Raw genomic sequence first — 16,940 nt, forward strand, 5'->3', positions numbered from 1 at the left:
CAAGCTAAAAAGAGTTGGTTCGATTTCTGGTTTTGCCAGTCTGGTCCAGTGTAGGACAAAGGACAAACTTGCATTTGCTGCATACAGTAAAAGATGAGATGAAAAGTGATTTTTGTCTGGTGATAGCAGCACTGTTGAACTGGTTTGTTGGTTCATATAATGATTGTAGACAGATCATGAGAGTTGGCCTCCAACCATGTTTTGATATGACTGAATCCAGTTACTGTTGTTTGTCTTTCAGGTGCCATGAAATCATATTGTGTCTTTGTTTTTTTTTGAATTTTTGAGTTGTTTTTTTCATTAATCTGCTGCTGTGGTTTTGATCTCTTTGAAGATGTGGTGCCCGGAATGTAGTGAGGTTCCAGCATTCCGTGCACCAGCTTTAAAAGCAGAGACAAACCCAGTTTAATCGTTATTAGTTTCAGCATGTCAACGGTGAAGGACGCACTTTCTGATGGAGGCAGACGAGCATGGATCAGACAAGACACACACACTCGAGAGATGAAGGTATGCCATCTTTCTATACTAATCTGGTTCTCTGAGCCAATCCACCATCTTTGCTGCGCCTGTTCTCTACCTCTGTTCCTCACCATTAACCTTTGTCATTGCATGTGTATTGTAGGAACCTATCACTATACCCTCCCGTGTGGTTCCTGTACCAGCGTTACTGGGCCAAACCGATGACAGCGTGGCAGCTGGGTGTAGTTGCTGTTTAGGACACCACATGGACATCTGCTCTTCAGCCACAGCAACTCAGGAAACTGATGGGAAACGGAAGCTTTGGATCGTTCTTTGCCGGCTGCCGCAGATGCAACAGTCATCCTCTAGGTCCTAGAGGATGACTGTATGGCATGTCCTAGAGTCTAGGACATGCCATACAAGACACACACAAACACACACACACACACACACACACACACAAACACACACACACACACACACACACACACACACACACACACACACACACACACGTATCCACTCTATATGTTTCTAGGGTCAGCGAATGTCTGTGTTTCTTTTTTATATGTTTCTAGGGTCAGCGAATGTCTGTGTTTCTTTTTCTCTTCCCCTCAGATTATAGTCAAACAGCTGGTCAATGCCCTCATTGAGATCCACTCCAAAATGTGTTCCACAGGGACATCAAGCTGGACAACATTGTGATTGAGACTGGCTCTGACGTTCTACGCCTCAGGATTATTGATTTTGGCTGCGGCACATACCTGAAACAGGGGCTATACTCTAGAGATGAAGGTATGCCATCTTTCTATACTAATCTGGTTCTCTGAGCCAATCCACCATCTTTGCTGTGCCTGTTCTCTACCTCTGTTCCTCACCATTAACCTTTGTCATTGCATGTGTATTGTAGGAACCTATCACTATACCCCCCCCGAGTGGTCCCTGTACCAGCGTTACTGGGCCAAACCGATGACAGCGTGGCAGCTGGGTGTAGTTGCTGTTTAGGACACCGCATGGACATCTGCTCTTCAGCCACAGCAACTCAGGAAACTGATGGGAAACGGAAGCCTCGGATCGGTCTTTGCCGGCTGCCGCAGACGGGATAGGAACCTATCACCCCACTCCACCCCACTGGTCAGACCAACCCTGAGCAGACTTAAGGACCAACCCTGGCTGATGTGATCCAGACTGAACCTCAGAAGAAAACAGCTGAAAGTCTAGCTCTCCTTCACGTCCAGGATCAACTCTGCTGTCATTCCCATGTGTGGCCCTTTTTGAAGCAGCAGATGTGGGACTGAGAGACGAGTGGCCTCCATGTTCATGGTGAAGCCAGCAGCTGATGTAGATCAATTGCCAGCTTCAAAATGGACTCAGCTACTCTCGTCAGTCGTAATCTTTGACCACACTGCTGCTTCAACCACCCAGCTGTCCGTGGAGAGGGGGCCTCTCTTTGAATTGCTTCTCCCGAGGTTTCTTCTGTTTTCCTTGTGCACATAGGATTTACAGGAGTTTTTCCTCGTCTTCTTAGAGAGCTCGAGCTGGGTTGGAAGCTTACTGGCAAGGGCCTGAACGATTTTATACATGGGACTAATCAATACATAAGTAGTTAATAATATAATATATAATGATTATGATGATATTATATGATGCACAATGCACAATGTATTATAATCAATAATGTTCCTAAATAAATAACATAAATAAATAAACCTGATACTAAATAGCAAATCATTAAGGTCTATTGATGTAATTTACAGATTCATTTGCACAATGAAATCAGCACACTATAAAAATGACCCAATACAAATGAGTTTGATGTACAGTATTATGAGCAAGAGAAATGCAACTAAAAACAGTGTTTGTATATTTTATTCAAGTGAAAGTACTCCTACTTAAGATATTTTACTCAAGTGCAAGCAGTGTGTTTGAAAAATGATGCTAAATGTAATTTGTTACTTCCATCCGTGATATTAATTCCCAAACGTTTTCTGTTGGGACACCTCGTGTGTAAAGAAGAAGAAGAAGAAGAAGAATCGGGGGGAGACATTCCCCTTTATTCGTCACACACATGTACGTGCAGGACACTGCACACGAGGTGAAATTTATCCTCCGCTTTTCACCCATCCTGGTCGTCCCTCCTCCGCGGCAGACCAGGAGCGGTGGGCAGCCAGACCGGCGCCCGGGGACCCATCTCGTCGTCACCATTGGTCAGGTGGTGATCTTCTTGCATGTTTTTGGTGGGGGTATATTTTATGGAGGATACCCCAGGTGAACACGGGGAGAACATGCAAACTCCACACAGAAAGGCCCTTTTCCTCAAGCAGCAGGCACCGAAGGCATGGTGGAGGACACACCCCCGGTGCCCGCAGCGAGAATCAAACCCAGGACCTTCTTGCTGTGAGGCGACAGTGTTGCCACCGTGCCACCATAAAGTTAGATATAAGATATTTGTGGGCTACAACTAGACCTGCCTGACTAACCCTGATGTGGAAGAGCAGAATCATGTCTGCTCATGACATAATCATGACATAGATAAAATCCTTTTGTATTGGTAAAAAGTAACAATGAGCATTAAAAAACATAATGATTTTTTTTATAACTGTTGCAACAACAGTACAGTACTACTTATGTGGAAAAAAGTGTGGAAAAAATTAAAATTGGAGACATTATCTCATAATGATGACTTGATGAGTGATAATTATGGGGATTTGGGTCTGGATGTGGATATGTGTCCCTACCAATGTCAAGGTGCTGCTGGATTTTTACCGATCTCAAACTGTTAATTTTACTCTGCTGTACTGAACAGAACGCACACTTGTATCAACGGGGCAGTCTAACAGCAATGTAACAGCACCATAAATTACATTTATATAACCACAATAACAAAAAAAAAGATCTTTTTTGGCTCTGACGTGATTATAGTAAATTACTTACAGGGATAGTTTGGGTCTTTTGACGTGGAGATGTTGATGTGCAGTACTTATCAATACTCAGTGTATTACCTACGGTAGATTTGACAGCAAAGAAGCTAAGCAGCATACTGCTGTGGACAGGGTCAACAGCAAAACCCATTTTAGCCACACCTTTGTTGTCTCTTCCAGAAACTGCTGAAAGATGTTGAAGAAATTGCCAGTTTGGGAGCATTTTAAGATTGCTGATGATGGTGATCCCAAAAAAGTGCAATGCTAGTTATGCAAATGCATGTTGATGAAACTTACAAGTTATTCACATTAAAGAAAGTTGATTTAACAAAAAATGACCAACTCATTTAATCCGATTAAACTATTGCTCAAGTATAGATATAAGTACCTCAGTTTCTCGAATAAGTACAGTACTTGAGAAACTGCACTTTGAGCATTGGCATTGGTGCTCATATATTTTCTTTTTAATAACTTTTGTGCGAGCTGATGAAGCAAAATGTAACCCTTCACTGAGGATTACCCAGACTACCATTTATTGCAGGGAGTTCTGGAAACAACTTTCACATTTTCTTAACATATTGTACACAGAGCATGCTCTCCACAACCATTTTTGGACATGTTCTATTCCTGTGGAAGACAGCTTCCAGCAGATTGAAATGAACAGAGCTCAGAGTAAGAGAGGTCTCCATGAGGCACTGTCCAGCAAACACGACGAGCATAATGATAAAAACACACTTCAGGTGTTTGCGATCTCCACGATAAAGAGTCAGTTTCTCCCTACAGTGCAGTGCAGAGCTGGATGACATTGTGTGGATAATTGTCTTTTATAGAGAATATCAGATGTAGACAAAATAGAAATGAACATAAAGAGAAAATATTTAGCAAAAGAACATGTTGAGTCTACAACAACATCATGCTGAAAATATTCAACAAAATGTTCTATCCAAAAATCCCTTGTCCAAAAAAAGGTATCAGTTATCATACAAATTACAACATAGAAAAATAGTAAAGAGAAAAAAGATGATGATAATCTGTTACTGGAACAGCAGACATCAGCACAAACTAGCAACAGGTCACAATCTATTAATGCTCACAATGAGGAAGTAGCAAGGAAACACTAACAAAACAGAGGGAGTAAAGATGGGATGCATCCACAGATCTTCACTCCAGTCTCTCACATAATCCTGATTTTAAACAAAATTCTGATATGTAATGTAATGTTTTGCATGGTCATGTTACTAAGTTTGGCACTGAACTGATGTCTCCGATGTTTATTACTGCAGTAACTATTACTGTCAGATAACTTCTACTTCCATTGTGCTACACGTCGAAAAATACTCTCAAATTCATATCTGGTCTGACCTACAAGATCTCCCCAAATTTATTTGAAGTAACATCAGTTAAAAGACGTGTAACATTAGTGTTCGTGCCAAGACTCTCCAGGTCGCTGCTCCTGTAACCCAGAACTATAATTGGTTTGGACATCCTTTGTCCACACGCTTCTGTTTTTTGAATGCTCCAAACTCTTGGCTTCATGCCATGCTGATGAACTGGAGACTGAGTATTGAAACAGCAGCAAAGGCTTCCTGTGATCAGGCCACCCTACAGCAGAGACCCAGAGTCTGTCTCTGCTCTCCACATGTTATCAAAATAGGGGAGTAGCAATTATTGGTCAAGCACTGGATATGCATGCAAGGATACATGAACAATTCACCTCTGTTGCAGCGCACAGCAGTGCAGTGTAGCGGAGTTAGCATGCTGTGCTAGCACCATGAGTAGACGGGTTACCGAGTCGAGTTGCCGTTGGTCTCGGCGATTTGCTGAAGGAGATAAAAAGAAACATGAAATCAAATCAAATCAAATCAAACTTTATTTACATAGCACTTTTCATACATAGTGCAACACAAAGTGCTTTACAAGAGTTAAAAACAATATAAATAAAAACAATAACACGAAAAACCCAACCCTCCCACCCCCCATGTGTACTAACACACACCCTCAACCACATGCATACACACACACAGAAACACACACACACACACACACACACACACACATTCTCACCACAGACAGTAGCAGGAGTAATGAGACATGCAAGGCACTGAGGATTGAGGAGAATGCCACCTTTAGGGCCGTCCACACCGAGAGGAGTCATCACGGGCTATGAGCACAGGGGGCACCGGCACCTGGGCCCCACTGACCCTGACATACCAGCGAGTCCCCACACCAAGGTAGGGAGCCCCCCCACCAGCCGGGCCGATGGCGCCCGAAGACAGCACCCCCGGAGCAGACCAGACACAACTCTCAGTGTGGAGGACCCCCAGAGGAAACACTGGAATTAAAACAAAAAATAAATAAATAAGTAAAAAATAAAAAATAAATTAAACAGTTAAAAGAAGAGAATTTCAAAAGATAATAAATAAAGTAGATAAAATAGGGTAAAATAATGCAAAATATAGGACATCAGAATAAAAGACATCAACATAAGATAAGTGATAAAAACATAAGAAGAATTTAAAGTCAGTTAAAAGCCTGATTAAAAAGGTGTGTCTTTAACCTTTTTTTAAAAAATGTCAACAGTCTCTGCAGTCCTGAGGCCCTCCAGCAGGCTGTTCCACAGGCGTGGGGCTTTTTTTACAGGGGCAGGTTTTTTACAGATTGTGTTGGTTTAAAATCTTGTAGTTTTGGTAAAAGTTTCTCAGTCTGGCCTTCAGGACCTATAACTAAAACCTCGGTTTTGTCCTGGTTGAGCTGTAGGAAATTCCCTGCCATCCATGACTTGATATCTAAAATGCAGTTAAAAAGGGCATCAGTTGGCCCTGTATCATCAGGAGACACGGCAATGTACAGCTGTGTGTCATCAGCATAGCTATGGAAACTGATGCCGTGTCTCCTAATGACGTCTCCGAGAAGAAGCATATAAAGATTAAAAAGAATTGGACCTAAAATTGAGCCTTGGGGAACCCCACACCTAATTTCATGGGTTCCTGAGGAACAAGTATCCATACTTACATAAAAACATCGGTCTGTGAGATAAGAGTGGAACCAGTTAAAAACAGTACCAGAGAGGCCGACCAGGTGTCTGAGTCTATTTAATAAAATGTGATGGTCTACTGTATCAAAGGCGGCGCTTAGATCCAGTAGAACCAAGACTGTGAGTTTCTTGTTATCTAAGTTCCACCTGATGTCATTTAAAATCTTTAATAGTGCTGTCTCGGTACTGTGGTTTATCCTAAAACCAGACTGATGTCTCTCTAAAATGTTGTTTCTGTTTAAAAAGTCAGTGACTTGGTTAAAAACCAGTTTTTCTAAAATTTTACTTAAAAACGGTAAGTTGGATACAGGTCGGTAGTTATTAAAAACGTTGGGGTTTAAAGTGCTCTTCTTCAGAAGGTGCTTCACCACAGCTGTTTTAAAAGCGGTGGGGAAGACACCCGTCTGAAGGGAGCAATTCATAATGTTTAAAAACTGTTCCTCAAAGAATCCATAAAATGATTTTAAAAGTGAAGTGGGAATTGGATCTAAAAGGCAGGTTGTTGGGTTTACTTGGGAGAAAACTCGACCAAGTGTCCTCGCATCAACCAGGGCAAAACTCTCCAGTGTTTCCTCGGTCAAAGACAGCAAGTCAGGTGTGTTAACAGATAAAACTTGTTGGGATAAAAGGCTGCATCTGATGTCCTTGATTTTAGTTCTGAAGTGGTCTGCAAAGTTCTCACAGAGAGCGTCTGATGGCATGTTAAGAACTTTATTAAAACTTGTGCTTGTTAAAATATCAAAGGTGGAGAAGAGGAACCGGGGGTTGTTTTTGTGGTCTATGATAAGTTGTGAGAAATGAGAAATTCTTGCCTGTTTAACTGCGTTATTGTAGCTTTTGAGTTGTTGCCGTAGAGTCTCGAGGTGGACTGATAGTTTAGTTTTCCTCCATCTCCTCTCGGTACTCTGCATTCTCTTTTCAGTTTTTTTGTTTCATTGTTGTTTCTCCAAGGGGGTATAGGTTTTCTTGTGATTGTTTTAGTTAAAAGTGGAGCTACTGAGTCGAGAGTTGACGTCAGCTTGCTGTTAAAACTATCAACAATAAAATCACATGGTGCAGGTAAAATTTCAGCAGGAGTGCTCTGTAAAATCTTGATAAAATTTGCAGCCACTTCAGAAGTTAGGTAGCGCCTCCTCACTGTTCTCACCGGGGCATCCCGCTGGTTAAAACTGGTGATATTAAAAAACACACAGTAGTGGTCAGACACAGCCAGGTCAACAACAGAGGGCACACCAATGGACAGGCCATGGGTTATGACCAGGTCCAGGGTGTGTCCTCTGTTGTGAGTTGGCTGCGTGACGTGCTGCTTAAAATCTAGACAGTTTAAAAGAATTAAAAATTCTCTGGATATTGGATCCGAGGTGTCATCAACATGTAGGTTAAAATCACCAGTTATTAAAATTCTGTTGTAAGAAGTGTGAATGATTGATAAAAGATCTGAAAATTCACTGATAAAAGAGCTAGAGTGATGGGGTGGTCTATATACAGTAATGCAGAGGATTGGAGGGCTGCTAAAAACAAAGGCGTGGTACTCAAATGATGAGAAACTGTTAAAAGACACTGCAGTAGAAGTCAGTGTGTTATTTACTATTGATGCAGTTCCAACTCCTTTTCTACCCCCTCTAGTAGAAAATAAAAAGTTAAAATTTGGCGGGGAAGCCTCAGTGAGAGCAACAGGTGCGTCAGCGCCAAGCCATGTCTCTGTTAAAAGAAGGCAGTCTAACTTATGATCTAAAATCACATCATTCATTAAAAAGGTCTTGTTTAAAAGAGAGCGCACGTTCAGCACTGCCACGTTAATGTTCGAGCTGAACGTGCGCTCATCGTAGTGAAATGGTTGGATGATAGTCTGTGTGCGTGGTCTGAAAACATTCCTCGGTTTGTGTGTTCTGTGTGAGATGATAGTTGTAATGGTGTGGACAGTGCTGTCCGGTAGTTCTGTGGGCAGACTGGGGGTGTGGGGTGTGTGTGTGTGACGTGCAGGCAGTCAGTCACGTGGGTTTGATTGTATCGCGGACAGATCAGCTGGTGCTGGTGTGGGGAGATTGGCATGCTGCACACCATACGCCAGGTTAGCGGACAGCATGCGGGCACCTGCTACATTAAGGTGGAGACCGTCTCGACCAAAGAGATGCCGTCTCTCCCAAAAGACATCAAAATTGTCGATGAAGCCGACATGGTGAGAATTACAGGAAGAAGAGAGCCAGGTGTTGAGGCTGAGCAGCCTGCTGAAGCTGCCTATCCCTCTGCCACAGGTGGGGGTAGGGCCGGAGATAAAAACACTCACCTGGGACTGTGCCACGGTGTTGAAAAGGTGGGTGAAGTCCCGCTTTAAAAGTTCGGACTGCTGCCTGGCGACGTCGTTCGCTCCTGCGTGGATGATAATCCTTTTCGCCCGCGGATGCGAGATCAGGATATCCGGAATTTTCCCCGTTATATCCATAACGGTGGCGCCGGGGAAGGACAAGGTGGACGCCCCCCCCTCATGCGGACGTGCCGCACGATGGAGTCCCCGATGATGAGGGTTGTGGGAGCGTCCGCTCGATCTTCAGGGGGGCAAGCCAGCTCAGCCACCCCGCCACCCACACCAGGGCCCCATGTGTGATCCCTCGCCAGGTGGGGGGAACGTGAGGAGTGCCAGCGCACCGCGTCCTTGACCAGCCGCCCGCGCTGGGAAGAGGATGAGGAGCAGGATGGTGGAGGTGAGCGGCCCCTTGTTGGACACCCTCCTGATGCAGGACACCCCTCTGCTGGAGGGCAGCTAGCCGTGAGTGGAGGAAAGGCTACGGTGTCCGTCAACGGGGGCATGATGGTAGGGGCCGCAGAGACAGGTGCAGTCTTCTGGTGCTGGTCACGGCCCGCCGGCTTCTCGCTCACCGACAAGGCCGCATATTTATTGGAGAGCGGCAGGTTCGGGGGAGAAAGAGCCCGTCATGGGTCCCGCTCGGAGCCCTCTTCCGCCTTCAGACGACCACTTCTGTCCAGGGGGTCGTGTTGCTTGGAGTGGAGCAGATGGGTCGATGACAGGAGGAGGACGGTTCCCAGAGAACTGTGTGGCCGAGAGCAGAGGTTCCGTTTTTTGACTCTAGCCAGCTGGTCACCGCCAGGAGACGAGACCTGAGGGTGGACAGCATGGAATCCTTCCTCATCAGCTCGTCCAATATTCGGTTTTTGTCCTCAATAAGGTCAGCGATCTTTTTGTTTGCTATTTTTAGCAGTTCTTCCAGCTCTCCTGGAGACACAGCAGCGCCCGGTGAAGGCATGGCGGCTCGCGTGCCCGAAAAAGTTCTCTTGATGGGCCCAACGCTAAAAGCAGTTAAAATGCCGGAGACTTAAAAACTGAAGAGCTAAGAAAGGCTAAAATTCCAACTCATAGAACTAAGTTAAAAGGCTAAAAGACCAAGTGTTAAGACACAGACTGAGAGCAGAAACACGTCTACTTTCAAAATCTAGATTACTCTTGCTGGTGTCTCCAACATTACCCAGCTTTAAAATGGACATTTTCATTGCTGCTACTGGTTTCACCATGTTGCAATAGATATTTAGGAGCTTCAAGTTGTTGCACACTAATTGCTAACTGTTGTTACTGGTTAATGAAGCTTCATATTGGCTGCGACACATTCTTTACAGCCCTCTCTAAAGGTGGAGGAGAAGAACAAGAAGTTCTCAATACTTTGTCTCCAGTATCCCAAGTTAATTTTCTATCTCTTTTTACGGCCACATTGAAAATAAACATAAATATAACTATATTAGAGCCTATTTTGTGTTAGGTGGGGAGTCAGATAGGGATGTCTTCCTTGTCACCACACCACTTTGGGGAATATATGAATCTGTGATGCTTTGTACCGTGGCATGTGAGAAGGAGCTCCTAGTGACACCATGTGTTACAGATACATGTCTGTCTGCAGCCTTTCCCTGGTCAGCAGTCGGGTTAACAGTGACAAGGACAGCAGCAATGGAAGGAGCATTCATATAGTACGCTTACTCTTGGTTTCAAAAAATAAGCACCTCTCTATAATTTAATATCTCTTGCTGAATGCACAATAATCAAAGTTTAGGAAAGATAACACCCTACATTATGGTACATTTTCAGAGAGTTTGACAGAAACCTTTGCTAATCTGTTTTTATCAGGACAGCATGAGTGTAATTTGGTTTGAAAATGATACCAATATCAATATTTTAGGGTTATAAAATCTTATCAGGCAACAGACTCAGACCAAGAGATTCAGAATCTCTTTACTGTCAATGCATCCATATAGATTGTATACATCTGGGATGAACTTATGGTGCAGCAGTTAAACAGACAGACACTAGTGCAAAAAATAGACATAAGGACATAAACTTAATAAATCTGTACATAAGACAACGTACTGTAACCATAACCCAGAGATTCTAATGGGCACGGATGCATTACATTCCAGCTGCAGTTGTGTTACATCCTCAACCCATCTTCATACCAAACAGCAACCTCCGGGTCTGAAAAATGAAGGGTGAGGAATGAGAAACATAAGAGACACATTGTTTCTTACATAACTGAACAGCCTGTTGTCACTCCCAAGCTGTCACATGTGGACGCTGGGTCAGGACCCTTTGATGTTACTTTATAAGGCATCAGGTACCCGTTTAGCATAATTTTTCAACAGGGTAGTCTCATAGATTTCTACTGACAGCCTTCTGTCCCTCCTAATATGTCACATGATATAAAAAGTGACAACGGTCCACCTGTGGAGGAGGGTTGGGGTGGTTGGTGGGTCAAGCACAGAACCTTCAGCTAGGGTTTGTGTCCCGTGAAAAATCAAAGTAAGCATTGAGTTGTTTAGTAAGAGAGCAAACATCGGAATATATTGGCTGATCGTGCATTTTACATGTTAAATCTTCATTTGTAAAGTGACTGGATTTCATACGATTAAATGACTACAGGCTCCTTGCCCTGATGTATGTAGTCATGAATTCTTTCAAAAAATGTATTGCCACCTGAAGGACATCACAGAACCCCTTGTCTGGCAGGCAAACAGGTCAGTGGATGATGTAGTCAACACGGGACTGCCCACACCCTGCAACACCTGGACTCCCTAAGGACAAATGTACTGTATACCAACCACTGCACATCAGGAGACACGTCTGATAAACTGCTGATGACACAACTCTCATCAGCTCATCCGAGACGGAGATGAGTCTGCGTACAGGATAAGCCCTCTAACACTGCCCCCCATCACCATCCAACAGCACTGTGTCTGCCGTGGAAAAATATCAAGATTCTGGGATGCACTGCATCTCCCAGGACCTAAAGTTGACATCCAACATAGACAAAATCATCAAGAAGGCCCAGCGGAGGATGTACTTCCTGTGCCAGCTCAGGAAGTTCAACCTGCCTCAGGAGCTGTTGATCCAGTTCTACACTGCAGTAATTCAGTCTGTTCTCAATTCATCCATCACTGTCTGGTTTTGAGCAGCCACAGAAAAGGACAGGAACAGACTACAACAGACACTCAGGACTGCACACAAAATAATTGGTGTCAACCTGCCCTCTATTCAGGACTTATACATCTCCAGAGTCTGAAAACATCACTGCAGGCCCATCATACCCTGAACACAACATATTCCGAATTACACCTCTGGTAGGTGGTACAGACACAAGACCAGTTTCTTCCCATACTTCTAAATAAAAAGCTGTCATATAGTGTCAGATATAATCCCTGTGCTAAAAACAGTAAAAATCAATTTATTTCTATTATAGATTATATTTTTATAGTTTAAAATGTATCAGTTTCAACATGTACACATCAAGCACCGTCACTGTCAATATAAATCCTATACACTGTAAATACAGTACACACATGTAGTGTGCATTACAAACCACTATTATATACATTGTTTTTTAATTTGTATGTTTTGACAACTTACAGAAACACTTCACTTATATATTTGTACAGCATTAAACAGAATCTGAAGTCCATGTCTGCACATATATACCTCTTAGCCCCACCACACGTCAGTGATAATGTAGCTCCAGGTCTTCTTCTCAGCCTGATCAGCATGTTTAATAGATAAAGCAGTTAATGAAAAAAAGACAAAGAGCCTCTGATTAGACAACCAGAGGTAAATAATAACTCCATCCCTGTGCAATCCACAGCCAGTGGGAATATAGATGCGCTTTGTCTCATCAGTGTGCACATTTTCTATTTTGACTATGCCCCTCTGACTCCACACTACCACTATTCTTTTATATTCTAAAAGTAATTAAGGCCACAGGCATAGCATTCATTTAATGTGTGAAGCTTGAAAGACACCATCATCAAATCATGACATGTTTGCTGTTCCACTGCAGACAATAAAGCCCTCTATAAAAAATGCACGACTAAAAAAAGGAGCCCAAGAGTGTAGCTTGATAGCCCTCATAATCTATCTAATCCACCCAACTTTAGTGAGTCAAAAAAGGGCAGGGGATTAATTTAAACGATGGCTATTGATTGAGGCATTAGACCTTCAAACTGTCTGAGAGGAATTAAACTGTTTGGGAGTGTGCCTAAAATACCAAGTGGGTCTCTGCAGCGGGGCATGGAGAGGGAGGGAGGGGGGGAAGGTGGTGGTACATTACTGCCTCTGCAAGGTAAACTGGCCCTCCAATTGGACGCCTGAAGCAATGCCACGGCTTACAGCTCACACAGCAGTCACAGTAGCTAAATCACAAGTAAAACAGCTCGAGGAAAGGTGAGGAGCTTTAACTGCTGGAGGACACACGGGAGGCTTTGACGTGAGATGTATGTTAGTTTGATGTCCAAGAGTTTTCAATCAGGAGAGACAAATGGATGATGTAAAGATACCCGTTATTATGACAGATAGGTTATAATTAAGTCTTATCAGAGAGTCTTTGGTACTTAGACTCCACAGGGAGATTCTTTAATCGAGGGGCATTGCCCTGAGCAGCAGCGAGATAAATCCCCCCCCATGGAGTCCAGACGCCGGTGGTGCTGGTAGCTGATGACTCTGCTGAGACTGATAGGCTGATGACACTGATGAAATGATGAAGTTCAAGATCTGCAAAGACGGGGCGGTGATGGGGCGGTGGAGGGGCGTGCATAACAACAGCAAGAAGTCTCACAATGAAGGTGTGTCACTGTGCTATCAAATAGATTTGAACAGCTGGTATCTCAATTTACAGCTCCAGACAATGACAGCGAGGAAATTATGAGTGAGCACGTTAGAGGAGTGAATGCAGGATGTTATGACAAACAATCTACTGGCCTAAGCATGCAAAAGAAGAGTGTTCCTGACTCAACGTTCACTGGAGCTTCATGCTTTTGTTACTGCAGCAATTAATTATAGAACGAATTCTATAATTCTGTATATAATTATATATAATTAATAACACTGATGTGATAAGAGGAGCAATGTGTAGAATCTGGATCCTATATCTCAGAGAACTGATTCCCAACCTGGGATCCCGACCCCCACTAAGGGTTATCAAAGAGGGATTTTAAGGGGTGTGAAAAACATGACAATTTACTCAAGTGGAACAAAGGAGACGATGATTAACAGAATCGATGAGCCCAATAATCTGATGTTTCCCAGAAAAACAAGAATACTGAGTTATTACAGACTAGGCTGATGTGTGAATGTATGGTTATTTTACCCCTTCATCCACTTTACCTCACAGTTTTTCTTGTTCTAATGGCTGTCCGGGGAAAAACAGAACTCAAACCCAAATGCAGACTAAACAAAAGGTGGAGCTGGTGCAGCTCAATGTACAAACAAAACAAAGACTTACGGGAGGGTGAGGCTGGTGCAGGTGCGAGTCCATAAGACAAAACAAAATCCACGAAAATAAAATAAATAAATAAATAAATAAATAAATAAATAAATAAATGTAAAGCACAGTCCAGTGTGAAAATGAGGCAAAGGTCCATTAAACAGAAAATCAAAGAAAAAAACTCACATACTGACAAGAAACAATTAAAATGAGTCATTTAGTAAACACTTTTATCCAGAGCGATGTACATATGAATTCACACACTGATGGCACAGTATTGGGGGCAATTTTGGGGTTCAGTATCTTGCACAAGGCTACTTCGGCATGTGGACTGCTGAGGCCAGGGATCAAACCACCGACCTCCTGATTGGTGGATGACCACCCTACCTCCTGAGCCACACCCACCCTAAACACCCTGTACAAGTGATGAACTACCGCAGACAAAGGGGAACACAGGTTTAAATAGACAGGGGAGACCTAAACAGGCACAGGTGAAACAAATCCAACAATCACAACGGGAAAACACAGGATGTAAAAAAAAATGTGACACAAGAGAAAAACCTACAAAATAAAAACAGGAAATAACAAAACAAAAGATGCATGTGAAGGAAATGAGGAAAATGAAGGGAACTGAGATATCCTCATTGTTTCAAACACAGTTTGACAAACACAGCTTCTCATTTCTTGCTGACTGCTGAATGGACCAAAATTTCTTAGAAAGATGGATCTTGATTTTTAGGTTTTAGGTTTGAGCAAACAAACATAGTCCTCATAAAGATAAGAACTGACACAATCATTTTAAATGTAATTTAAATTTATTTATCTTTATTTATTCATTTTCCTACATCATGTCAAAAAGACATGAAAGATAGCCTGGTCTGATTAAGTCTCCTTCTACCACCTGATAAGAGGAAAAATTCAACACATTATAAATTTGTTTAGTTAGAGGCACTGTGAGAGGCTCATATTAAGAAAAAGCTTGACATCAAAGTGTAGCAAAGCTTTTCAATGGATCTCAAGACTCTGTGGGAATAGAAAAGTTATCCAGTTAACAGTATGATTACCATGTCATACAAGCTCTTGTGGGTCAACTCAGCGTCGAGCAAGCGCTTTCCTGTGTCAAAATCCCACTGCATGCATACATTCATGCCTCCCACTGCATGCATAACAGCCGTTTCAATGCCGCCATGACCTTTCATTTTCCCCAAGCCCCGCAGGGGAAGTGCAGGAAAGGCAAAACCTGCAGATTAATCACAATGCTTCCTTGACGGAGCTTTGATATCACCACAAATGAAAAAAGCAGAATGGAAGAGTGTTCCTGCAATACTACCAATCGGATTAAGTGTCCTCCTGTCCCCGAAATGTGCAGATTGAAGATCAAAGTGTGAAGATTGTCAAAGCTCAGTTCTGCAGCTCTGCTTCAGCACAGCTTCCTGCTGTCTCCCTGATAAAAACATGTCTCATCTGTTCAGTGTCCTGTGTGTTTTCTTGATGCGTTTTCTTTGATTGCACAGAATGTCAATACCCTGAAGAACATTCCATAAAGCCACCAGAAATGATGCTCAAATTAAATGTACCTAAGATGACATGTCTTTTTAGTTTCACTCAGCGTGTCAGTCAAGGCTCCAGCTGCAATATTCCAACATAACCTTGTCAAAACATAACAGAGCGCGTGTCAGGACCAAAGCCTGTGGCCTCACACTGCTCAGCTCATTTGCATGGCGAGAAGGTCAACTGCAGGCTCGTCTTGCGAGATGGAGCCTCTGTGAAAGATTTGAATTATTTACACTTCATTCCCCACTCTCAGGGCAATGGGTAATTGTGCTATTTTGCAGAAACAATCACATTAATATGAGCAAGACTTAAAATTGAGAGATGTTTTTTTTTCTTTTTATTGTACTTGGCCCTGAAGATCAGGGGAGGATCAAAGGTTAAAAAGGACATTTGATATTGAAAATAAACTCCTTAATATTGTGATTTACATCATCAGTTTGCACTTCAAAAAGAACCTTTCCATCAAAACTCTGTTTGAGGTTTTTCAATTTCACTTTCTAATTTCAAAATTGACTTGATCCATTTGCCATTTCCACGTGTAACCCTTGTTCACACCATGCAATGGCGCTTTTGGAACCACTTTCCCTGACACATGCTTAACTGATGATGGCGATGGAAATGGTTTATGTTCCCCCCTGTTCTTCTTCTCCTTCTCTACCAAACCTATTATCCAGTGTAGTACAGTGAAAAACAATTAGTCATTACATCTTCTAAATCTCTACTTTCTTTTCACTGAAGTTTCCTAATCCTTTTCATTCCTCACACATTACACGACACTCAGTCTGCTCATTGAGATCAGCCGGTGACAAGGATTAAGACATCACTTCAAATTGATTTCATTCTTCAGCTTCAGAAATGAGCTTAAAGACTGTCATATAAGATGTGAGATAAATGATGTCACCAGCTTCAAAAGTTAGTCTGTATCACTGCATCTACTTGGTGTGGGGTTGTTAGACATTAGTTGTGGTTGGACTGGATGTCTCTGTGCCATTATTAGGCTTCACTCATCTGCAGACAAGTCTATTCAAAATTACGCAAGTTAGTGTGGAGTTCATTTCTTATTACAAAAAATATCTTACCCCTCCAACTTCACTATGGAATTATATTATTTTAGTAAATAAATTACTGATGATGCTAGCTGTCAGTCAAGCAAGGCCATGGCCAGGATTTTAGAAATACTTAAGTCATGATTCCAAGTTTCCCAATTGCAATTGCTACATT

General features: G+C 42.7%; 1 long non-coding RNA gene across 1 annotated transcript; it reads left to right on the forward strand.

Annotated features, from left to right (window-relative positions):
- Positions 1–655: 655 nt before the first annotated feature.
- Positions 656–2,094, forward strand: LOC143332163 (uncharacterized). Its single transcript, XR_013078179.1, has 3 exons — positions 656–998; positions 1,038–1,254; positions 1,370–2,094. It is a non-coding gene; the product is annotated as an uncharacterized LOC143332163 (long non-coding RNA).
- The last annotated feature ends 14,846 nt before the right edge of the window (positions 2,095–16,940 follow it).

Source organism: Chaetodon auriga, chromosome 14 (assembly GCF_051107435.1).
Source record: "Chaetodon auriga isolate fChaAug3 chromosome 14, fChaAug3.hap1, whole genome shotgun sequence".
NCBI lineage: Eukaryota > Metazoa > Chordata > Actinopteri > Chaetodontiformes > Chaetodontidae > Chaetodon > Chaetodon auriga.